Source organism: Pinus tabuliformis, chromosome 1_2 (assembly GCF_031772625.1).
Source record: "Pinus tabuliformis cultivar Carrire ecotype Pingquan chromosome 1_2, CPIR1, whole genome shotgun sequence".
NCBI lineage: Eukaryota > Viridiplantae > Streptophyta > Pinopsida > Pinales > Pinaceae > Pinus > Pinus tabuliformis.
Genome location: NC_142298.1, coordinates 891,410,836 through 891,436,861, shown reverse-complemented (window position 1 = coordinate 891,436,861; position 26,026 = coordinate 891,410,836). Strand labels below are relative to the sequence as shown.

Genomic DNA, 26,026 nt, shown 5'->3' with positions numbered 1-26,026 from the left:
AAATTTCATTAATTCACATTTGACACATTACTTCATTAATTCATAGAGACACATACAAATCTAGCAAAACAATTCAAAAGAAAATCTACCAAGATTCCCTTTCGTTTTTGGAATAACAACAGCCCATGTATATATACAACTGTGCATTATTTTTATTTAATTTTATGGTTTTTTTAAAAGAATCTATCCATTTTTTTTTTAACAACTATTAATAATATTAAGTAATACAATTGTGTTTGATAATGTGAGTTATGGTTCTTATCTGTGGCCTTGCGGATCGGTGCAAGGGTTTTATCAATTTTTTATTTTTATTTTTTATTAATATTAAAATAAAATAATATTGGATGAGAACTAACAATTGACTTGACACGAGGAACTAGGGCTCTCATGGCGTTTTCCTTGCGATTATCCCCTTCCTTCGCTTGCCCTCTGGAAGTAAGAGATGGTTATCAGAGGTGTCGTTCTCAACCCCTGGTTGTCAGATGCGCAGAAACGCAGAAGGGAAGCGGCATCCGCAGAGGAGGAGGTATCACTCAGCCGCGTCCCATTTCGCCGGCCATGCAAAAGTTCTCAGGCGTCTCTGAGATACCTCGCACCAAGGCCATTAAGAAGATATGGAAGTATATCAAGGAAAACAACTTGCAGATAAAAGGGGAGGAAAATCTGTGTGAGGACGCTGCTCCCATGGCCGCCCCTGCAACCCTACGGCGCAACCTGCAAGAAACCGGAAAAGGTATCCTAGGCAAGGAGGAATCGAACCGCGGAGCCCCGACGAGTGCCTGGAACCCTCATGTGCCCTCACCTAAGGTAAATCTCAGCCACAGTGGAAGGGGGGTATTGAAACAGGAAACAAACAAAGTTAACGCAGCGCTCATGCCCACTGCAAAAGGGATCTGGACGAGCCATCCCCAGAATCGCGCAGGAAAGCTGGTTGCACTGAGCAACGACACGGGGGCAAAAAGGAAGGGGGGCTTGGGTGCTGTAGGAACTAGATCTGAAGGAATTTTCATCGGATCGTTTCCTGAAATCAACGGAGGGCGGCTACATGAAGCGGGTCTGCTCTCTCCCTCTAACCAGCCAGATTTGTCTGAAGAATCACAGGTATTTCAGATCCAAGTCAAACTCTTGGGCAAGACGTGAATGCAATGGGTTTGCGCAACAGATCTTGTGTAGGATCTTTTGTAAAATCTCGAACGCCGGCTGGGGATCCCCTCCTCTTACCTAAAATTGCTATATAAGGGTAAGCAACTTATGAATACCCTTCGTCTCTCCTTTTACAACATTCATAAGGATGCTTCTATTGGGGCTTCTTTTCATTTAAGAGGGGGTTCCTTTGGGTAGACCTCCTCTACCCCTTCTTTCTCTTATAAAGATGCAGCTCGCAATGACGCTACCCAACCTCTGTTCTCTTTGAAGGTAGCCTAGCCAACTGGAGCTCCAAAGCCGTTTCTGGTAGACAAATCAGAGGAAATTCCCTCCATCAATTTCTCTCATAATAAGATTGAAAATCGCTACCAGATATTTGCAAAATCAGCACTCATATGCAGATTTAATGGGCTTTGGCCTCGCACAGCAGATCTTTACCAATGGGTCCATTCCTCTTGGACTAAAAAAAGCAAGATCTTCCTTTGTTCAAAAGGATTCTTCATTGTGGTTTTTGACTTAAATGAAGACTACCAGAAGGCCTTAACGGGAGGCCCTTGGTTCTGGGGTTCGGCTGGGCTTTTTCTCACCCCTTGGTTTCCAGACTTCGACCCTTCTACAGCTGTCATCTCCAAGCTTCCCATTTGGGTCAGGCTCCCGAATCTTCCGGCTCATCTATGGCATTTCTCTGTCTTCTTAGCCATTGGCAATACTTTAGGACGCTACCTGGCTACCGATACCTCAAGAAAGGAAAATGGTCTCTACACCTACGGTAGATTGTGTGCAGAAATAGATGTCAGCAAAGGACTGCCGGATCAGATTAATCTCAAATTTGGAGATTTCCACTGGACTCAGCCCTTGGATTATGAGAACACAGCTTTCCACTGTCGCCATTGTCATCAAACGGGGCACCTCCAAAGTACATGTACCCAGTTCCTCGATAAAAAGAAGAAACTGAATCGCAAGCCCAAATCCAAGCACTGGAATCCTTTTGAGCCTCCCCGTCCTTTGGACGATTTAGATTTCTCTGCTTCGGATGAGGAGGAATCTGAAGCAGATGTGCAGATTGATGAGGAACCTGAAGCTGATTTGCAGAATGATGTGATTCCGATGGACACTCCCTCGGTCGGTCCGGCGGTTCCCTCTGACCCTCAGATTTCTCAGAAACGTTCTCATTTATCTTCGTCCTCAGACTCTGATAAGGATATTCCGCCGCCAGTGCAGAATAGTCTACAACTTGTTATGGCTCAGCCACACTCCACTGGGTGGGTCAAAGTAAGCAAGAAAAAAGGGAAAAAAATGTCGTGTGGCAGGAACTAACCCCTCAGGGTAGCTTCTCTGCTTAGTTCTATCTTTTTGTATTCCAGTGTTTTCTATGGCCCTTTCCTTGACTGTCTCTAAGGAGCGAGGTTGATAGCCTATCACCTATGGCTCCCTTGCTCTTTTGCATTGCTTGTATGCAAGCCTAATTGTACTATACTTTTCTTTTCTTATAGAATTAGTCTTTATTCAAAAAGAAAAATATATATATATATATATATATTAAATAAAAAACCAAATACATAAATAAAAATATTTTTTAAATAATGGAGGGTACATTATAATAATTAGAGTATATATTTCATGTCATTAGAGTACCAATTGATAGCAGTTGTCTTTATTGCGACTTTTTGGAAGCTTTTGCGGTGGATTTTTCTTGTCTAATTTCTCTAAAATGAGGGAGGAATTCATTGAAACCACAAGATTGATGGGTAAACCCTACACAATAGAAGTGCCCTAGGGTTTTTCACGGTGCTAAATCCATATATAGAGTAAAAAAAACTAGTTTAAATAACACAAATCAAGATTTCACATCAAAATTTTTACTCGAAACTCTAAAAAGTTGCACTATAGACAACTCCCAAATTGATATAATGAGAATTGTACAAATTATACAGGTCATAAAAATAGTAATTTTTATGAAAAAAAATTTATAAAATGGTAAATTGCAATGTAAAAAATATAAAATCGATCATTTTCATTTTAATAAAAAATAAAAAAAAAGAGATTTATAATTTGTTTTCGGAGCGCAGCCATAATTTTCAACAAATTATTCTTTTGCCTCCTGCTTGCACATATAAAAGTACGCCATTTTGATGGCAGAAAATCCGTCTTCGACGGAACAGCATAATAATAATACATCGCCACCTGGTGTGGAGATTGACCGTCAGATGAAGTCATCAGCATCTCTGTGATAATGTTTTCACGGAAAAACATGGTTCTTAATATAAACTATCATAATTATATAAATTGAATAGTTGTTTATATTACCATTATATGAATTGAATAATTGTACATATTTATAAAGTGTAAAACAAGAATTGAAAAACCAAACCACAATTTATGATTACATTAATTAAATTTTATAACTTCATCATTTAAATTATGTAAATAACCATGAAAAGATATATTATTGATATAAAAAAATAAAACAAAAATTCTAAATTCTTCTTTTCAATATAGGACGCTTCAGACCACGCTTCTCAAAATAATTACAATAACTACAATAATTACAATAAGGACAGTATGAACAACCAGGAAAAACTAAAACTACATCGCTAGGACAGTATGAACGACAGTATGAACAACCACGAAAAACTGTAATTGCAATCCAAGTCCTGGAATTATAATTTCAGGTTGAGGGGGGGAGGGGGAGGGAAATAACAATAACACAAATTAAAAAACTAAAACTACATTGTAAAGACAGTATGAACAACCAGAAAAAATTGTATTTGCAATCCAAGGCAGGTGACGGGAAATTAGTTCTTCTCATTTCCGAACCCAGGGAGGTAATTTCCATTGAAAAAACAACTCGATGCTCTACTAAATATTCATCGATGCTCTACTAAATATTCATTTTTTTGTGTTCTTTTGGCCGAGCTAACTCTAGAAGAAACCTCAGTGCTGAAACCTATCTGGTAGCGTAATACAGTGTAATGGATACGCGATAAGGCAATGCAAAGATTCATTCCAATCTTATTGACATGTGCAGACCTACCATTTTGAGTTTGTCACTGTATAAATGCTATTTAATCTGGGATCCTGCAGTATCCACACCTGCTAATTGATTGTATCGTTAGTCCTTCGCGATCTGAGATTAGCGGGAGAAAAAATCCAACATATAAATGGAATTATCTCAGAATATCCAGTACTGTTTATGGAACGTCATGGTAATTGTGCTGTGGATTTTAGGCACACTGTCAGGGGAAGCAGCACCACAGTTGGTGATGCCGGGAAGTTGGACACTTCTCATACAGAATGGCGGAGTGTCCGCCATGCACATGACTGCGACTTATCTTAATACCGTCGTCATGTTCGACACGACCAACTTTGGTCCTTCGCTGCTGTTGCTCGACAATGGTCGATGCCGCTACAACCCGCAGGATCAGGTTCTCACTTACGACTGTTGGGCTCATTCCATCGAATATAACGTGCGCACCAACACGATCAGACCTCTAATGATCTTCACCGATACCTGGTGTTCATCTGGTGCCTTCGCCGCCAACGGGACGCTCGTTCAGACGGGCGGTTCGAGAGATGGGGGGAGGGTAATCCGCTACTTCGTCCCCTGCTCGAATTGGGCTTGCGACTGGAATGAATCGCAGTCTTCCAGTCTCGCTGACAGCCGATGGTACGCATCCAACCAGATCCTTCCCGACAACCGCATCATCGTCGTGGGTGGTACCGGACATTTCAACTACGAATTCGTTCCGAAAATCCCGGGTGAGGGAACCTTCAGCCTGCCTTTCCTGTCTCAGACACGAACCAGTGCGCAGGTGGAGAACAATCTGTACCCGTTTCTTCACCTGTGCTCGGACGGGAACCTGTTCATCTTCGCCAACAGGGATTCCATTCTTCTGGACTACACGAACAATGTTGTGGTGAAAACCTATCCTAGGATCCCCGGGAACGGCCATAGAAACTACCCGTCCACAGGGTCTTCCGTCATGCTTCCCCTCTCTTCCTCCGACGGGTTTCAGAAGGTCGAAGTCCTCATCTGCGGGGGTTGCCCCGACAACGGTTACGCTTCAGCAAAAGCGGGCAACTTCATCGACGCCCTTAACGACTGTGGCAGAATGGTGATAACCGACCCTAATCCTGTGTGGACTATGGAGACCATGCCTAGCCCCAGGACCATGGGCGACATGCTGCTTCTCCCAAACGGAGAAGTGATAATCATCAATGGCGCCCAGAAAGGCGTGGCCGGGTGGGACTTGGCCAGCACTCCCGTAATCAACCCTTTACTATACCGACCCAATGCCCCTCTTGGCAACCGTTTCTTCAACCTTGCACCCAGCGGCATTGCCAGAATGTATCACTCCTCAGCAAATATTTTGGCCGACGCAAGAGTTCTGGTAGGCGGCTCGAATCCCCATTCCGGTTACGTCTTCATCGGAACGGCCTACCCGACAGACCTTCGGCTGGAAAGCTTCAGCCCTTACTACCTGGACCCAGTTTACATTATTCTCCGACCATGTATAACTTCCGTCTCCTCCACTTCCATTCGGTATGGCGCCGCCTTCAACATTGTATTCACTGTGGCTGCCACTCTGAACCTTGCCAGCGTTATCCAAGTGAACATCTATGCTCCGTCGTTCACCACACACAGTCATTCCATGAACCAGAGGTTGCTCACTCTCGCAGCTTCAACACCCGCTCTCCTTCCCAGCTCAATCAACGTTTACTCATTGTCGGTGACAGCCCCTCCCAGCGGAGTAGCTGCACCGCCTGGATACTACATGATGTTTGTGGTGAATGGGGGCATTCCCAGCGTCGCCAAATGGGTTCAATTCCGAGCAGCTTAATAATCTCCAAGGGGGGAGACGTCGTTGTTTACCATTTATTGTATTGTAATAATCACTTGTGTAGTGATCCTAATGCAATATAGAATAAGAGGCTAACTGCATCAGAATAATTGATTTCAGCAAATGGTATTGTAAAATTTGTGCAGCGGATTCCAGAAAATTAATCGGGATATGTGTTTTATAATTACATGTCGTTTCGATTCAAGATTCCGAATTTTACAAGTAACTGTAACTTGTCTTGATTATGAATCACATTAGTTGGTTTGAAACGCGTCGACAAATGGTATTCTATGCGATTTTCGCCAAAAAATCTCTCACAAACTTGATATGGATCACAGAGGCCTGAACTCTTTAACTGTGTTTTTATCAATATAGATCACAGAAGCCTGAACTCTTTAAATGTTTTGTTATTTTTGATAACTTAGATTTTGTGCAATGACTTACGTATATAAACATTTTATATTATAATTATTTTCAGGATGTATTACATAATTGATTTTTTTTTTAATGAATCTGGAAGATAATTATAATGTTTCTAGTCACAGAAGTCGGCATTCAAACATTTTATATATAAGTGCATCCAGCCTAGTAGCTCTTGCTACCAGAAACTGTGTTTAAACATGGCGTGATTATTAATATTGAATTTCGTTAATGCTCTCATTAAATCTGTTGAACTGTATTAATGCTTTATTTTAGCATTGAAATAAGTTATTAATTATGGGGAGAGGTAGCGTACGAAGGAAGGAGTCATGGGGAGGCAATCAGTGCCCTCTCGGCTGTATCAGGGACACAGTCTTGTGGCCATAAATGTGTTGGCCCAATTCAAATAAGGGGTTTGGCTTGATTCTAGGGAAATTCATGGAGTTCCAGTGTGGGTGTGGAGTTCACAGAGCATCCAATTTGCACGGAGCTACTGAAAATAGAGAGATTGAATTAGAAACGTTGGGTGCTGGCTGAGACTATGAAATCACTATTGTGGTTATGAAACGCGGTTGGCTATGAAACCACTGGTACTTGTTGTGGCTGTGAAACAACTAGTTGGCTACGAAACCACTGGTACTTGTTGTGGCTGTGAAACAACTAGCTGGCTATGAAACCACTGGTACTTGTTGTGGCTGTGAAACAACTGGTGCTTCTCAAACTGCTAATAAACCACCTCTGGTGCCGGGATATACCTCATCATGTGTTGACAATATATTTAGATTCCTCCATGTAATTGGATAGATATAAGGCCGTGGGGAAAATTGTTCGGCTTTCAAGCCTTTGCTAAAATCCCATATCACTTCCATGATTGTTGGCGGCCAATACTGATGGCCGGCATAATATGCCTCGGGGATAGGCCCACCTGTTATCGGCCTTGCGGCCTTCTTGGGCCCTGGGAGACTCAAAGCGCCACACATTATGCTGAAGGGAACCGACCCGATGTGGTGAGGACTGAGTGGGTCATCTGTTCTCGAACCTGTGGGCCCCGGCACAAATTTTACGTATTTCAGTTTGATTGTGGCCGACGGACCCCTCCGCTGTCAAACCACTGGTCCATAAGACTCCAGGTACGTAGCCGCACGGAAGGACCCCACGAAAGTTTTGACGTGTGGTCATTGGGTTGTTTGTAATGCAGTTTGTACTACTGTCCCTAAGTAGGATGTGCCGTGGTGGACCAACTAGCCCGTGGGCCCGCGGCCACAGAGTTAAACGCGCGAGTTATAACGAACCACGCTGAGCGGAGACCAGTCCGGTGTGACATGGACCAGCGGCTGCGTCCTACGCGTGGATTTCGACCTGTGTTCAAGACGTATACCAACACAACAGTATCACAGGCAAGCCCGAATGCCCTGTCCAGAGCTGTGAACGGTAGGTCCGCGTGGCATTGCCACTTAAGTAAATCCAGAGCCATGAAGGTGCCATGTGGCATTCCAGTGATCCGAGACTTTGGAACGAAGGATAAGTATATCGCAATAAAACTCCATTTTCATGGCAGACTACGAAGTTCGAGTTAAGATTTTTATGACAGGCTATGAAATTGCAATTATGGACTACAGTCTGTAACTCTACATTTAGCAAGAAATTTATGCGTTAAGCAGAGTTCAAACATCGCAAGGCATATTAGCATATTAGTGGTGTGAATTGCAATTAGACACACTCTCTCTTTGTAGGAATTGATTCAAGGTGAGGGAAAAATAAATCATGCACTCAATTACTTGAGTTAGAACTCAAAACAAGAGGCATTGCACTGTTGCTTTGTAATATGAATTTTTCTTTTAAGACATTATTACTATGAGTTATGAGAGACATATGACTAGGCGTATCTGAGCATTTAAAGTTTTTTTTTTTTTTTCTATTTTTAGAAGAGTCACATTATATTGCCATTATATTTCATGTTGTTGGATTCATGAGAAAAACCAAGTGATCTTATCTTTCTAGATTGTTCTAAGTTTTAGAAGAATCATAAGTATTGTCATTATATTTCACGATTATTAAATTTATTAGAACACTTAAGAGATCCAATCTTTTTAGGTTAAAAACTTTCCCCAAAACAAATTACACATCCATGTTTTCCAATGTAGAAGGAATTCCCCATCCTCCCTAAGAACTTTTTAGTTTTCTTTAAACACATTTATGCATCAATTAGAGGGTTTATGTGCAAATATCACACCATATTTCAATCCTAATCCCTCTAAAAACTCTTACAATTTTTCAACCCTAAACACCATAAATATCTTCATCTATAAATTATCCTAATGAAAGATCTTAAAAATTTAATTTTATTTTTTTCTAACTTAGAAAGAGAGTAATTAAAGATGTTTTGATATCTTTGTCAACTTAAACACATTAATTAATATTTTTGATAAAATACTCTCCTCTATCACTTACAAAGCAATATTAAACTCTATCTTAATAAGATCTCAATTATTTCAATATATATATATATATATGGGTTTAAAAATTCAATCAAGATATCAATTATTCCAATATTCTTTATGTTGGTTTAGAAATTCTAATAACTATATTTATCAAAATAATAAAAATTATATTAAATTATTAAAATTCATAAATATTAAATTAATTTTTTTTGTGAAATAATTTTTTCTCTATTACTATTATTATCAACCTTTTCATGAGCATGCTAAAGAGAAAATAATTATTAACCTTTACATGACAATGCTAAGGAGAAAATAAAGAGAAACGACGTGTACTTCATCATAATGTTTGAAATGAAAAAAATAGGAGAAGGGGGAAGAACCGCCGTGATTGAGGGGCGAAGACAGAAGAGTGAGGGTAATCGTTGCCCAGGTCTGGTCATTGTTCCCACTTATTCTTATTTTATCCAAGTGATATCGGTGTAGTCAAATGGACCGTAGATATAATTAAACGTCGTGTGAAAATTCGATGCAGTAGGTGCCAAAATTATGACTTCTAATGGCCGGTGAATGTTCACCCGTGGATTATTAATATTATATTTGTAGAAAAATTAATTTTTTTATGTAAATGAATAAAAATGATAGAAATAATTAGGTATTTATTTATTTTTTATTACTTTTTAATATGGATAAATAATAGATTATTATATTAAAATAATAAATTATTTATGTGTTGATGTGAGTTGTTATTATGAATTTTTAGGTGTTATTTTAAAAGTAGTTATTTTTCTATGTGTGTAAAAGTAGTTATTTCCTTATGTGTTGTCTATGAGTCATAGATCCACTTTTTTTCCCAATCTTATCATTTAAAAATAAAAAATCTAATTGTTATATATGTAACTTCTTTATGTTATCAATAAACAATATCAATAAACAGTATGTGATTTGTTGGGTGCACAATCTCTTATTATTTTTCAATTTTTATCATTGGATGAGAACCTGTTCTGACTTGATTTCCTTATAGGACGGCCATGAAAATGTGAGAGTTGTGAGGGCTAATCCTCTATATATAGATTAGTTAGTGTTTGATTTTCATGTTTGTGTGAGTACATTTTATTCTTGGTGTGCATTTGTTGTATGTGCTGGAGATAATTCATGAATCTCCATGAGCCATCAATGATTCAGTTTTAAGGGTTTCAAATTGGATCTGTTTCTGTGTTGTCTAATTGGCGATTTTTAATTGGTTGGTGGAGTGGATGCTGGCATATAATAACCTGTGTAGATATTGAGGATAGGTAGGCCATTGGCTAGATCTAGAGAAATAACTTCAATTGATGTCTAGATCGAGTTCCACATCTTCTCAAGTTCCACATCTTCAATACTGGAAAATGGTTGAACCGCTTGAAGTCTGCAATCCACAGCAAATATCAAATCGCATTTGGAAAAACCGTACATGCTACAACAAGCAATGAATGTCGTTAATATGAGCGGATCTTGCAGTGCATCTGTACAAGATAATTCATAACGATTTTTTGTTGCAGACAGATTAAGGGGAAGTAATGACGGATTCTCTGCAAACACCCGTCAATGCCCAGGAACTTTCAGTTGCCCACAAATGGTTGGGTAGCATTGCTCAGAATACCACGGCAGCGAAGAGCAAGGTCTCGGATCCTGGATATGAGCTGCGTCCAGTTGAATTCATGTCTTTTGTGCTTCTTATGCTCACGGGCTCCCTGCAGAAATATTGGGTTTGAAAAAGTATATATAAAATTGTAGCATGTAAATTTTTGTGGTGAGATTGCTCGAAGGAAACCCAGTATGGCTCGTGATCACTTTAAAGCACGACTGCTAGGTCAACGTTGTAACATAAAATTTGAGAGGACAGCTTGGATTTTTCAAGGGAGTTGTCTATAATGCGATTTTTTGGAGATTCCGGTGACGGAATTTGGCAGAAGAAATTGAGTTTAAATCTTGATTTGTTGCAGTTAAAATGATTTTTCCACTGCATATTTGGATTCAGCATCTTTGAAAATCCCTAGGACGCTTTGATTGTGCAGAAACTAGCTATCAAACTTGCGATTCCAATAAATTGCTGCCGGATTTTGACCGGAAAAACCTACTAGAAAGACTTTCAAAAAATCGCATCATAGACAACTGCTTTTTCAAGTGGTAATTGATGTTGCTGCTCGATCTTGTCAAATCAAGTTGCTCAACGAAAGAAGGGAAATATAGACCACGTGAGAGAAGGACATGCTGCGCTTTTAAAAAATCAAATACAAGGCCAACCTCACCGCCAGTACGGAAACATTATACTCAAATTTGTAGCTAAAAGAAAGCTCAATGCAAATGTTATATTCTTGTGATTCAATGGTTATTTATTGCTGGGCAATTCAGTTAGCTATGTTTGTTTGTATATTTTAGGTTAGATGGGTTTGTTTGTATGTTTGTTTATGTGTATAAGTGTGTTTATGTTTGTTTGGTGTGATTTGAAGTAGTTTTCTATTCTGATTATAAAAAGGGTTGCTGGTTTTAAACTCAAAGCCGAGGTTTAAAAGTGTGTTTATTGGCTATAAAAAGGGTTGGTGGGTGTCCGAAGCATCAATTCTTGTGTAAGGTCAAGTTGTTTGATCAACTTTTGAACACATTCAGTATCCAAAACTCCATCCTAGCAATTGATGGATAATCGAAAGTGAAATCTTGTGTAAGGTCAAGTTGTTTGATCAACTTTTGAACACATTCAGTATCCAAAACTCCATCCTAGGAATTGATGGATAATCGAAAGTGAAATATATGACAGATGGCAGTTGGTCCATCAGATTGTTCATTATTTGATGTCCCTTATCGTGGAAGCCCCGATGAACTGAGTTGTCGATATTGTTGATCTTGCAAAGTTCATCAATGATAGTCAGAGATTCCATAGTGGATGTGAGTGATGATGAAGACTAGTCAGACAGAGAGTATCCTTGTTGTCAATGTTTTCCATGTAAGCATTAAGGGAGGGTGTTGGGTGTTGGAAGTAATGCTTCCATGTCACATGTAGTTGTCATTAGGAGTTATATGGGGACAATCTAAAAATTGTTGTTTCCACTATATGAGTTGTAATCAAGATCTAGATGTGTCAAAGTCAATAATCTATGTCTTATATATTTGTACCTGTAGTGATCAATAAAAATATCAAATGTGATATTTATATTGTGCAAAATCTCTCTATTCTCTTCTAATTTTCTAACATCTATTACATTTCAAATATTAAATTAAAAATAGACAAAATAAATAAAATAATAACCATAATTAATTATTTACATTCATTTTCCATTATATAAATAAAAATGATAAAATATAATTATTTATTTATATTCACTTCCCATTACATTTAATATGGGAATATGGGTAGGGAAAATGAAAAACTAGTACAATAGAATAAAAATGATGAAAAATATTTAGTTATTTACTAATTTTTCAATATATTCTAATACGAGAATATTCCAATATGAATATATTAAATCTAATTTCAATATGAGTACGAAAAGTGAAAAGATTTGTGAAGATGAATAAAAATTATACAAATTAATGAATATATCAAATCAAATTTAATATGAGAATGTGAGTAGGAAAAGTGAAAAGATTTGTGAAGAGAATAGAAATGATACAAATGAATGGTTATTTATATTTACTTTTTATAAGGAAAATATGAGTGGAAAAATAAATAATTATCTTAAAAAAAGAGTAAATAAGAATAAAAATGTGTATTATTAGTTTTTGTCTAGTCACGGACTATAGCATTAGTTTTATGGTCAAGTTGCATTGATTATGTATTATTTCACTGTGTTTTTGTAATTTTAACGAAAGTTTTTGGAAAATGCTTAATTTTTATATTTTTACATAAATTCAAAAAAAGTTATTGAATTTTCCGTAAATGTTATTTCTAATTTTTGATCGGCCGAGGAAGCTCTCATGCGACATAATTACCTTGGTGGAGAGTGTTTTATTTTCATTTTTTTGAAATGTCTCACAATTCATTTTAAAATTAAAATAACATTAATTTTGTGAATGGCCATTGCATTGGTGAATGCTCTGACACTGTAACTACCGCTCTGCTCAATGATGCGATAATTGGCACGATTATTATAACATACCCAACCCCTTCTTTGACATTCGAGGAATGGGGTAGATATTTTTTTTGTTCAACTATATTGTTTTGATGTGTCTACACACTCCTTGTAGTTGAATTGGTCTAGTTACAGTGGGAATATTTCAAAGGGAACTATCGCAAGACCATCTTGGGTCCTTTTTATCTCCGTTCAATCTCGTGACCTCAGGTTATTGAAACTCTTATAAAATGCAATTAAATTTCCTTTACGAGATTTCAACAACCAGGGCTATCTAACGCTCATCCCTGCTATCTCGGATGCTTGAATTTTCTTAAAATTCAATTAAAGATAGTTATGGGCTTCCAGTGTTCCGGGATGGCCCATGTATCTTTTACAAGGAAAACCTTGCCACACGTTTACTCCGTCGCACGCCCCACAACCCCAATGCTTTTATTAAAATACTTCCGGTCTAACTGTCCCGAGAAATAGAGAAATTGTTTGTCAATCCGCACGTCGTCAACTAATGTTCTAAGAACCCCAATAATCAATTTAAATATCCTATAAGATCTAGGTTCTTTGAGCTTTCCAGGCCTCTGGGAAGCTCCTTTCGGGTTGACAGATCCAAGTAATGGAAATAAGTTTCTATCACTATCTTTTGACAATCCCTGGTCCCAATACATCCAACCTAACTGTCACTTACAACCCCACAACTCCATCAATTAACAGATCCAATGAACAAAAATGTTTTCCGTTGTTGTATCTTGACGGTGCCTCATCCTATGGGTCCTCGATGCTCTATAAAATTGTAATTAAAATAATTATGGGATTCCGGGCTTTCGAGTTCCAAACTTCTAGTCGAATCTCCATCACGAGATTCTGTCAATGAATGGTTCATGCTCCAACACTTGATAGACTTCTCGGTGCTCAATTGAGATGACTTACAAGATTATGGGCTTCTGGGCTTTCCGACCATGTCATCACTCTTCGAACCAATTGCGTAAGGGGAGATTTGTTTGTACCAATAAGAAGCTTTCTCGGTTAGGGTTTGGATCTGCAAAGGGATAGGGATATTTGATCATTTCTTAAAAGTTCCGAGCTCCACTCTTTTGCACGACAATGAGTCATTCCTCTCAATCCTTGCCATGACTCAGCTAAGGGATCTCAACTCAACCTTATGTGAAGTTTCTAAAGGGGATCTCTGTGATCACCCTAAAGACAAGCTTTGTTACTGCATAAAATTCCTCGAGCCAGTATTCTTTATCATGGCTCTGTCTCAGAGGTTTGGTAGACCTCTAGATCCAAATCAAGGCTTTGTAACTATGTCAATGGCTAACTAAGGCATTTCATGGTGCTACCCTTCCCAAGCTTGGGCGATAGATTCTCTAATGCGTTCTTAGACTGTGGGTCTTCCCTGTTGTTAGATAGGGAATTCAACGTATGGCGACATAGGCACTCCTACGCCTATTACTTACCACGAGCTTGATGTGGGCTCCTAAGAGATTCCCACCTCTCCTACCACACGCTAACAATGCTTAAATCTATGTCGAGCCTGTAAGAAGCTCCATGGCGCCACATAGAGCCTTCCAGTGCCTCACCGACAACATTAAGATGTCAATAAAAGATATCCATCTTGTTGAGAACACAAAGCTGAAGGCCATTTAGGTAAAGCTAATGGGTTTGACTGGCTCCAGGGAAAACTTCCCTCAACATTAATGCATTGCTTGCCATGTGGCACAACAAATTGTAACTTGGAAAATAAATGAATGCAAGAAAATGTTGACCCTACTAAGTAGAGGGTGTTTCATGTAATCTTTGTATTAATAGAGGGTCTCTAAGTCCACTATTTTTTTCAAGTTTTATTCCAAGATCTTATGGAATTCGTTACAGCCTGTAACATGCCATGGAGTTCCTTTGTATTTATTTATGTGTTGTTCTTAACACAATTAAGCATTTCATTCAAATTAAGGTTCAACTCAGCATTATAGCTTAGTCCTTGTTATCATGTGGTTCGTTACACATCTTATGCATCATATGTTTTGTGTTTACCACCAACAAGTTATTCACTCAGTATTTTACTTTCAAATTCATGGCATTACTTGGTTTATTCATCAGTGTCATTCATTCAAGAGATAACACATGCACAGACACATTCAACACATTTATCAGTGAAATTTCTACATAAAGGTTTTAACCACATGCATAAGCATATACAACTCAATACAGTCCCTAAATCCATAACCATCACAAAAAACCATTCATCATGATTCATTAATAGGTAAGAAAACATGTATAGATACTTATCTTTGAACTTGTAGGGAAACTGAGTCTGGGACAAGGACTCTCCACCCAACCATAGACAACTACAACCACACTTACTTGCAGCTTCCACCCCTGAGCTTGATTCCAAAGTCTGAGGGGGATGCTTGCTAAAGGGATTTAAACACCAACTGCCCACTAAAATAGGGACTCCAGAGGACCTCCTTCCTTAACTCCACTAGTTGAATTCTACTTCCTTTGTCAACATAGGGAGTCTAGAGGTATTCCTCCTCACCCCCAAGTGCACACAGAGTGATTCATCCCCTTATAGGGTGTCCAGAATCCATTGTACCCATAGGGTAGTAACAAAAAGTCTTCAATGAAGTCTCCCTTTGCTGCTGCTCTAGGATGGCTTCTTCCCAAGTTGTTACAGGGCTCTATAGTATTCCATATCAACCCACAACCTCCAAGGGACCCAAGTTATTACAAGGCTCCATAGGTTCCATTCGAACCCACAACTTCTAGGAACCCAAGCTATTACAGGGTTCTACAGACCTTTGTCTCAACCCACAGCCTCCAGGGACACAAGCTGTTATAGGGCTCCAAGGATCCTATCTCAACCAAAAGCCTCTAGGGAACCCTAACTCTTATAGAGCTCTAGAGACTAGTAACTCAACCCACAATCTCCAGGGATAGAGAACCAATACCCTTCTCTTTTCTTCTCTTCTCTTCAATAGTACCTACTGAAAGCTCCCATATAATTCTCCATTTAATCTATTCTCTCTTTACCTCTAGCCTGCATAAGTTCCAATGGGTGTCTCCCCATATCTGCCTCTAGCTTCCTTTGAATGCCTCCCTGTTGCTTTATTTTCTTGTTTTACTAGGACTCTCCCCCCTCATAATTTCTTCCTTGGCCTCCTCCTCATCCACAATTAATGCTGCATCCTTCCTGCCTTGCAATGCACAATCCCTCTTCATAAATATTTGTCATCTTTTCTTGTTTTTTTTTTCAAGCAACATGGCCCTAAGTACTTCCTCTTGCAACCCATTTAATTCAACAACCAATCCCTTGAATTCATCCACCAAATAGCCTTTAATGGCTATCCTGCAATTCAGGTTTCTTTCTCTACAAAAGTAACCACAACATCCCAAGAAAGTGATCCTCCTCCCCAGCTCTGGAATCTGTGTCCCTTTGACTTAGTCCCCCTTTTTTTTTTATTTCACATATTGCAAAATATTTACAATGCATTTCATGGGAGAACCGTGGGAGGGGCTATCATAGTTGTTTTTTTAGTGCTATGTTCAATGATGTGAGAATTAATGCAATTGAAGCTTGTTTTCATGATGGGGGGGAGGAGTGTTGAACAAATGTCAAATTAATATCATTATGTGTGGGAGATTTGGGGTTATTTGCATAGTGAGTGCTATGATACTTATGAATGATGTGGTAATTGGTACCATTTCATTGTGAGGAAGAGTATGTGTGGGAGAACTAGGTTATTTTGCACTGTGTAATGAATGTGCGGAAGGCTTTGCATTTTTAAATTATTATTTAGGAACATTTTTTCCAAGTATGGAAATAGTTATACGAAGGTGGTTATGCGAATTTAGTTGTTGATGTGGCTGTAAGGAAATATTATGTTAATTCTAATGCGAGAATTCATGTGGTTGTTGGTTGTTTACACTCGGGAGGGCGGGGGGAGTCTAGGGATGAATAAATGTTAAACTAATATTATTATGTTTGCTTGTGCATAATACAAAATATGTGCAGGAGAGCTGAGGTATTTTGCATAATGAGTATTGGGGTCATTGTGCTGAATGTTTAATGTGCGGAGGATGAAGTATGTGCAGGAGATTCGAGGTCTTTTGTGTAGATGGGGGTGCTAAAAAATTGTAATTTCAATTCCTATGAAGAAAATGTGTTGTGTGGTAAAATGAATGTGTGGAAGGCTTCATCTTTTTTAATTATTATTTAGCAATGTTTTTCAGAAGTACGAAAGTAGTTGTATGAAGGTGGTTGTGCAAAGCTAGATGTTCGGAGGTATCATGTGCAGAGTTTCAAATGTCATTTAAGGGCATTATTGAGTGCAGAAGTAGCTGTTCAGATGAAGTTGTGTGAAGGTTGTTGTTTGTATGTGGATGTTATGCTAAAGTTTTGTTCAAAGTTTACTAATATAATAAATATATAAATCTTGTTTTTTAATTGTTATTTAGGGACATATTTCACAATCTATAATCATTAATTAAAATCAGTTTTGAAGCTAGTTCTTCAGTGGTTTCATGTGTAGAGTTTCGAATGTAAATTAAGGGTATTATTGAGTGCGGAAGTAGCTATGTGGACAAAGTTGTATGGAGTTTTTTACGCACGTGCAGATGTTATGCAAAAGTTTTGTGCAAAGTTTACTCAGACAATAAATATACAAATCTCTTTTTAAATTCTTATTTGGGGATGTATCTCACAACCTGTCCTAAGTACGCACTTTCTTTATTGATCTCTTAGTATGTAGGTACTATTGCCACATTTCTACTTCCATACATCCATCCTTGTCACATGTTCTGCACATTATCTATTCACATAGAAAATGCTCTGTTTTCGCATATATGCATTTGTGTTATGTTCAAAGTGTACGAAAATCATGTTTCTAGCTTTGATGTTTTTCGTGCTTATAACATTTTATTCCCAGTCAAGTTGCATTGACTATGCATTATTTGGCTGTGTTTTTCCAATTTTAAACAAACTTTTAGGAAAATACTTAATATTTATATTTTTGCATAAATTCAAAAATAATTATTGAATTTTCAATAAATATTATTTCTAATTTTCGATTGGTTGAGGAAGTTCTAATCAGACATAATTCCCTTGGTGGAGAGTGTTTTGTTTTCCCTTTTTTATAATGCCTGACAATTCATTTTAAAATTAAAATAAAAGTAATTTTGTGAATTTTCATTGTATTGGTGAGTGCTCCGACACTATCACTATTATGTTAGCCCTGTACTCAATGATGCAAGAATTGATTTAGTTGTTGTCAGGCCAGGAGGTAACTCCTCAAATGAAATTGTATTATTCATTTAGGTTGTTCATTATTATATACAAGAGGGAGTGACTGTTCAGTTTCATCTCCCGATGACTCTCCATTTCCTCTATTATTTATTTACACTAATTATAGGTTTTCACCCAATGCCTATGATTAGGTGTCAACATTCCCCCCTTTAATCTAAAGGGATGTTGGTGAGTCCAAGCATCGTTTTGAATCTTTCATACTAGGCTCGCGGTGCTTGTTTGAGGCCATATAAGGATTTCACAAGTTTTCATACTTTATGTTCATGTCCTTTCACAACAAATCCTTTAGGGTGGGACATAAAAACATTTTCTTTTAGATCTCCATTCAAGAAAGCAGTTTTTACATCCATTTGATGGAATTTCCAACCGTTTTGAGCTGCTAGGGCAAAGAGTGTCCAGATGGTAGCCCATTCTGCTGTGGGGGCAAAAGTCTCCTCATAATCGACCCCTTCCTTCTGTGCAAAACCTTTTGCCACAAGCCTTGCTTTGGGCTTGTCAATTGAGCCATCAACTTTATACTTTTTCTTGTAGACCCACTTGCAGCCAATTGGTTTGGTTCCAAATAGAGGATAAAATAGTTTCGAAGTGCCATTCTTTATCAAGGAATCATACTCCTTTTGCATTGCTTCTTGCCACTCATCATGAGAAGCAGCTTCTTTGAAGGAAGTTGGTTCAAAATCTGTAGACAAATTCAATTCACAATCATAAGAAACATCCATATCAACAGGTGAATGAGAGTCATCTACATCACCTCCATTTTGCTGGGTTGAATTTCTAGTTCCTGTCTTTCCAACCTCATTAGGATGAACACTTTCAAGTGTCTTTGTCAGCCACTTTAGGGGACCTTTTTGAGATGGTCCAGGTTGCTTAGTTGATTGAGTTGGGACTGAATTAAGATTGAGTCTCCCAATTCTGTCAATCACATCACTCAAAGTATCATCTATTGTTGGAGTTTCATATGGGGGAGAGAGTGCTTCAGAAGAATATTCCATAGGTTGATCTAGTATAGGAATCCCCCCTTCAAGATGTGGAATCTGATTATCAAATTCTTGAAATGTTTTTTCATTTTTGAATCTATCCAAGCGATCAATTTGCCTCTCAACAACATTGTCAGTTTTGGATGATTCAAGAAAGATTACATCTCTAGATACAACAAACTTTTTATTGACTTCATCATAGAGATGGTATGCTTTGGAGGTGTTTGAATACCCCAGGAAGATACACTTGTGATTTCTTGCACCAAGTTTTTTTCTATGTACCTTTGGTATCAAGGCATAACATGTGGAACCAAAGACCCTAAGATGCTTTATCGAAGGAATGTAACCATACCACATTTCATAAGGAGTCTTGTTTCTAATAGCATTAGATGGACATCTATTATTTACATATACAACACATAAAACTGCATCAACCCAAAACATTAATTTTACATTTTTGAAAAACATCATGGAGCACACACATTTAAGATTGTCTTATTCATTCTTTCACCTACTTCGTTCTGTTGGGGATTATAAGGCACGGTTGTTTGATGTTTGATCCCATGTTGGTGAAGATAGTTTTCAAATTGTTTTGAAGTGTATTCTTTTCCATTATCAGTGCGAATAGAGCCAATATGATATTGTGCATCATTTTCAATCCATGTACGAAAGTTCTTGAATGTTTGGAAAGCATCAGATTTGTTATTCAATAAATAAACCCAACACATTTTGGTGTAGTCATCAATAAATGTCATCATATATTTATTTCCATTCACAGAAGGAACATTCATTGGAACACATAAATCTGAATAAATGAGTTCAAGTTTTCTATGTGCTTTGTAATGTGAATCATGAAAAAACTGTTTGCTATGCTTTCCTAGAATGCAAGCATCACATTGCTTAAGTTTCCTAGGAATTGTAGACAAACTAGTAACACCATTTTTCTTCAACAAGTGGAGGCTATCATAGTTCAATTGTCCAAATCTAGCATGCCATAATAAACTTGATGGAAATGTACCTTCTTCATAATGAGAATTGTATGAGAAATTTTGTGCATGAGTAGAGGTACCCTGCAGCTTGAGAAGCCTTTCTTCTTCTATCCTCGTCATGACAAATGAGTGGTCTGATGCTTTTCTCACCTCAAACTTGCCATCAAACATATGAATGGAGTGTCCTTACTAGCATATGTGGACCAAGGACAACAAGTTTCTCCTCAGCTGTGGGAGATATAAAACATGATGCAGAAGAAAGTCTGGAAGACTAGGCAATTTAAGCCTAATTGTGCCAAGCCCTGATGGCTTGAGTTTTGATTTGTCTGAAAAGTATACTGCTCCATCAACATTGTCAGTAAATTCTTCAAAAAAATCTCTTCTAAAATTCATGTGGCAAGTTTCTCCTGAATCAAGCAACCAATCATTTTTCCAAGAAGCAAGTGAAGCAATAAATAAGTCTTAATTTACTCCAATATTACAGTGTGCCACAACATAGTGAGCAGATTTAGGTGGTTTACCTTTCTCTTTGTCATTAGTTTTACCTTTGGGTTGGTTTATTTCCTGCTCAATTCTGTCCCAAAACAACTTGCATGTGGATGCATTATGTGATCCATCTCTTTTGCAGCGCATGCAATGCAAATATGACGTTTCTCCTTGAGAGTGTCTGCCCCCTTGCCTCTGAAATTTCTTCCTTTTCCTCTTCGACCACCTCTTCCTTTGGAAGAATCTTGAGCAAGATTCTTCTCTCTATGGGCAAGACACACAACCTCTTCAGAAGACTGAGGAGCTGTCTTCTTCCCAAAAGCTTCCTCTCTTCAACAAATTTTTTCACAAGGGAGTCAAAGGTAATATATTTGAGGTTTCCATTTCCTTGCAATGAATCATGATAATTTGAGTAAGTGGGATAAAGTGCCTTGAGAAAAGCTATAAGAGGAATGTCTAGTTCAACATTAGTGACTTTGATATCATGCATAATAGATTTTACTTCTGATGTAAGAGCAAGAGGATCATCATTTTGTAATTCAAGGGTGAACAATTTAATCATGAGTTGAGCAACTTCAAGTGTAGAGTGTGAGTAATAGAGTTCCTTCAGTTTTTGTAAGGCTTCGAAAGCATTTGAAAATGGCGAAATATGGAGACTCACCTCTTCATTTATTGATGCTGCAATCAATGCATAAGCCTTGCTGTTCTTATTTTACCAAATGGCGAATTCCTTGTCTGAGGTAGGTTGTTCTAGCTCTTTGTCTCCGTTTCGAACACACACTCCTTTCCACAACTCATTAAAAATGAGAGTGTGTTTGATTTTCTGCGACCATTATGGATAGTTCTCCTTCCCGGTGAGAACTACTCCCACAATAGATATTAATGAATGCATTTTAAAATAATGTACCTTACTACCAATATATAAAAAATGCACTTCTGGTGGTTAAAACTTGCACTCTGATATATTAAAAATAGAGGTATTATTTTGGGGAGGTAATATATGGGAGAGGGAATATTTAGGGAAGGTGGTATATGGGGAAGGGAGAATTTAGGGGAGGTGGTATATGGAGGACAACGTGGGAGCCAAGCGCAAGAGCATTAATAACATTCCAATATGACAACATTAATAACATTCCAACCAAACAACGTTAACAACATTCATATACAGCGTGGGAGCCAAATGCAACAATGAAACAATGTATATCGAAATTATATATATATATATATATATATATATATATATATATATATATAGATAGGTAATTTGGAACAACGTATATAGGTAACTGTTGTGAATAATATGAGAAACCAGAGCAGTAAGGGAGGTATGTTATGACAGTGGGATATGAGAAACCAGAGAGGGAGGGAGGTATGTTATGACAGCGGGATATGAGAAACTGGAGCGGGAAGGAGGTATGTTATGGAAATGTTATGGAGTGATGAATCAGAAGGTTCAATGCAAGAGTGCGCAAAGGTGGTTTAATACAGTGTGATCGAAGGAGAGGGCGTACAGTGAATACACTTGTGGGAGCCGAGGGGAAATCGTACATAGTCACTCCATTGTATAGTGTATGGCAACGGTAGAGTAGTGAACACATTCACTTCAGCGTACAATGCCATTAAACCTACTAAAAACTTCATGCATTCACCATATATGCCATTGACCATCAATCTTCTGCAATGTATGAGCTTGATAATGGATTCCAATTATAGAAAGCACTTACCAAACGCTACAACACCTCGAGGTTTTGACCAAGCTCTCACACTGATTCTTCAATCATTTTGAACTTTCCAAAAGCAATGTCTCAATGCAGCAATACGACCCCTTCAATAATAAGATTAATGTTGAATACAACATGCAGTAACGCACTTCAACAAATGTATTCAAGAATGAATGAGATCTGCAGGGTTTTGACAGAGATTTTAGCCTGCAAAAGATGTAGAATAGACGGGCAGAATATGGCAGAGAAATCTAACAGGAGTTACACTATAGAAAACTAATTTTGGGACCTGTGCTCTGATACCATGTCAAGCCAGGAGGTAACTCCTCAAATGAAATTATATTATTCATTTAGGTTGTTCATTATTATATACAAGAGGGAATGACTGTCCAGTTTCATCTCTCGATGACTCTCCATTTCCTCTATTATTTATTTACTCTAATTATATTTGTTCACCCAATCCCTATGATTAGGTGTCAACAGTTCTTTTGTTAGTGCTCTGTTCAATTATGCGAGAATTGATGGGTTGCAACTTGTTTCCATAGGCTCAGGGGGGGACAGGGGGGTGTTGAAAAAATGTCAAATTAATATTATTATGTGTGTTAGAGCCTAGATTTGCCTCAAGTTGAAAAGGCAAGGTTCTAGGTCCACATCAAACCACGCTCAGCCTCGTAGCTAGCCCTACGAGGACAGGGGAGGGCTCTCTCCGGGTCGATCTCAGTGAAAGATAATCAATGGAGCTTGAGATCACTGAATAAAAAACTAATTTTAGGCTAGGCACGAAGTGCAAAGGATTTGATTTGAGTTTTTGGGGGTTTTGTTGGAAAAAAGGGGCAGGCCATTTTGGGTCCGGGAATGAGGCACAGTTTCTGTAGAGTTCTGATTGGGGCAAGGAAGGCAATCGTTTTGATGCTTTAAAGTGAGTGAATGGCTAGATCAGATTGGTGAGGAGCTAAGGAGAGCAAGAGAGTCTCAAGGATTCTCCTTAAACAGATGAAAACATGGAAATTTAAACAAATTCAAAGGCAGAGCACAACAGTTAATGGATTCTACCTTAATCATTCATTTGTTCAAATTCAGAAGAAGAGACAGGAAATGATACTCATAACACTAATGAACTTACAATTACTTAGAGAAGAACACCATCAAAACATAAAGCCACATGGATCCCAAATAGTGCTGCAAAACCCTGGTCTTTCTTAGCCAAAAATGCAGAGATAGAATGTACAATGATATGCCAAAGCAATCCCTAGTGTCCAACCCTGAAAATGACTTAGGAATTACATGATATAGACAAGTCAAACCTATTCCCTTGCCTCTATGGGTTGAGCTCATCATTCTAGGAGTTGTTTGAACCAATTCTAAACAAGGAACTGAAAACTAGGTAGTCAAACGACTTACCCCTATATGCTAGGAAACTGATTCATTCACTCACATTTCACCTTTTGGTGAATGAATCTTCTAGAACAAGTAAAAATGTGCCAATATTACATCATGTTTGTCAAATTATATCATGAAAAGTCAAGAATAACTTCAAGAAGCAAAACTGGTCAAAACTGGGCGAATTGCTGAGCTGAACATTGAAAAACAAGCCAAAATTCTCTATGCGCCGCGCCAAAATCTGTATGCATCGTGCCACTTTGGAGCTGATTTTGTGGCACTTATTGAAGTCCAAATTGAGCCCAAGTGTTCTTGTTGGAAAGCCCTGCCTGTGTACTTTCCAACACAAGTGGAATTTTTTAATTTGGATGTCATTTTCCCCTCCGAAATGTCAATCTCCCAAGACTGCTTCATGTGTATCAAAATAGGGGCAGTGAGGTCATTTTTTGAGTGTTTTTGGCCTTTATAGGACTCAAAACTTCCCCAAATTTCTTGGCCATGCACCAAAAACCATGATTTTTCATGAAAAATCTAGAAATGTAAACATTTTTCAATTTGGAGTTCCCTAGCAAAAGCGCGTGCCACATGGCGCGACGCACAGGGAGAAAAACCCTGTTTTTTAGTGCAAAAAATTTCAAAATGTCAAAAATTGCTCCAAATTTCATGGAATTTGGGCTGTAGATTCTTCATTAAGTATCATGCTAGGCTAAAGAGGCTTCGGCCAATATCTGAAGAAAATCAAGCTCCCTTTGCCTCTTTTGTTTTCGTATTGCCTTCTTTAGTTTTGCGTTTAAATTCCTGATTCGTGCCTTGCTGACCTTGTTCCGTGCTATATAGTGGAAAGCCATGTGTCTCAGCAATGCATGGTCCTTATCGGCCTTGTCCAACAGTCTCTCTAGGTGCATGTTAACTCTCTCGAGATTAGACTCCCGATCCTCATTAATCTCTTGCTCCAATGACGTGAGCTCAATTCTTCTCCTTTGTGCAGCTTGGCGATTCTCGCAGATGTTTTGTAACTCCATGATTGCTTGTTGATCTTCAAGATGTTTGTTCCTTTGCTCCAAATACTTCATGGTCCACTTAGCTCTCTCCAAGACAAGGGATAAGGCTTGGATCTCTGTTTGCTGCTCCTGGATGATCTCTCTAAGTTGCACACTTTGCGGACCCGTATTTTTATCATCATCATGAAGGAGAATGAAGTCGGTCTCTTATTCACCTGATGGCTCACCTGGAGGCCCCTCATCCTGCATTGGCCTATTTCCTTTGTCCTATATCTATGGTGCTGATGTCGGAAACGAGGCCCCTTCCACCTCGGGTGGAGATAACACTCGCTTTGCTGCTGCAAACAAATGTCTGGTGCCCCTCTGATATGTGATGCATACCGGCACACTAGCGGTCTCATGGTGCTCATACTGATGAGAAGGTCCACCTTCATGCTTAACCTCTAATAATCCCTGTGAAGCTTTGAGGAAGTCACAGGAGATGAAATCATTCCAAGTGATGCCCTGTAATCCAAGCTGATGCACCACCAAAATCTTAATAAGAGCAAAATGATAAACACTGTTAAGTTGCTGCTAAGGTGTTTTATGCTGCACAAGGGTGGTCATCCTCTCTATGTTCCGGAAAATGAAATACAGAATGTTCATCATCCGTACCCTGGTGAAATGCATGAGCAACCTGATGTGATAACCATATAGACGTGAGAATCATCCCTCATAGCTGAAATATTTCATGATCAATTTCATTAGTGGAGCATATTCATCTTTCAGATATCGGAATGGAAACACTCTCTTGAGTTGCCTCAAGAAACCGGTTTTAATGTATGGCTCATAATGCTGCCAGTCAATCTTCTGCTTCTTGTTCCATGGTTCTCCAATGTTCGGCATGCCGGTCATTAATGAGACAGATTCTGGTGCAAGTGTGAAGGTGACACCAGCTAAGATAACTTGATCTCCATGTAAGTGCAGCACGAATAGACAAGCCAGCTCATGATGAAATTGAACACTAGCCACCTTTTGACAAAACTCATAGCATGACTGATGCTGGAAACAAAACATAGCAAGAGGGAAGGCTTGTAATTCTGTAAGGGTGGTCGGTTCTTCTCTAACATGTCTGCCACTTTTATGAGGCCTCCAGGGTGCCTGTTCTTCCAAGGGTGAGTCACTTTGGGTTTCCACTTCATAGTCCGATGAATGCTCAGATGCCATGATTGCTATTTTT

At 38.5% G+C, this 26,026-nt stretch overlaps 1 pseudogene; it reads left to right on the top strand.

Annotated features, from left to right (window-relative positions):
• The first annotated feature begins 4,343 nt into the window (after positions 1 to 4,343).
• On the top strand, positions 4,344 to 5,987 carry LOC149208811 (aldehyde oxidase GLOX pseudogene; annotated as a pseudogene).
• Positions 5,988 to 26,026: the final 20,039 nt, after the last annotated feature.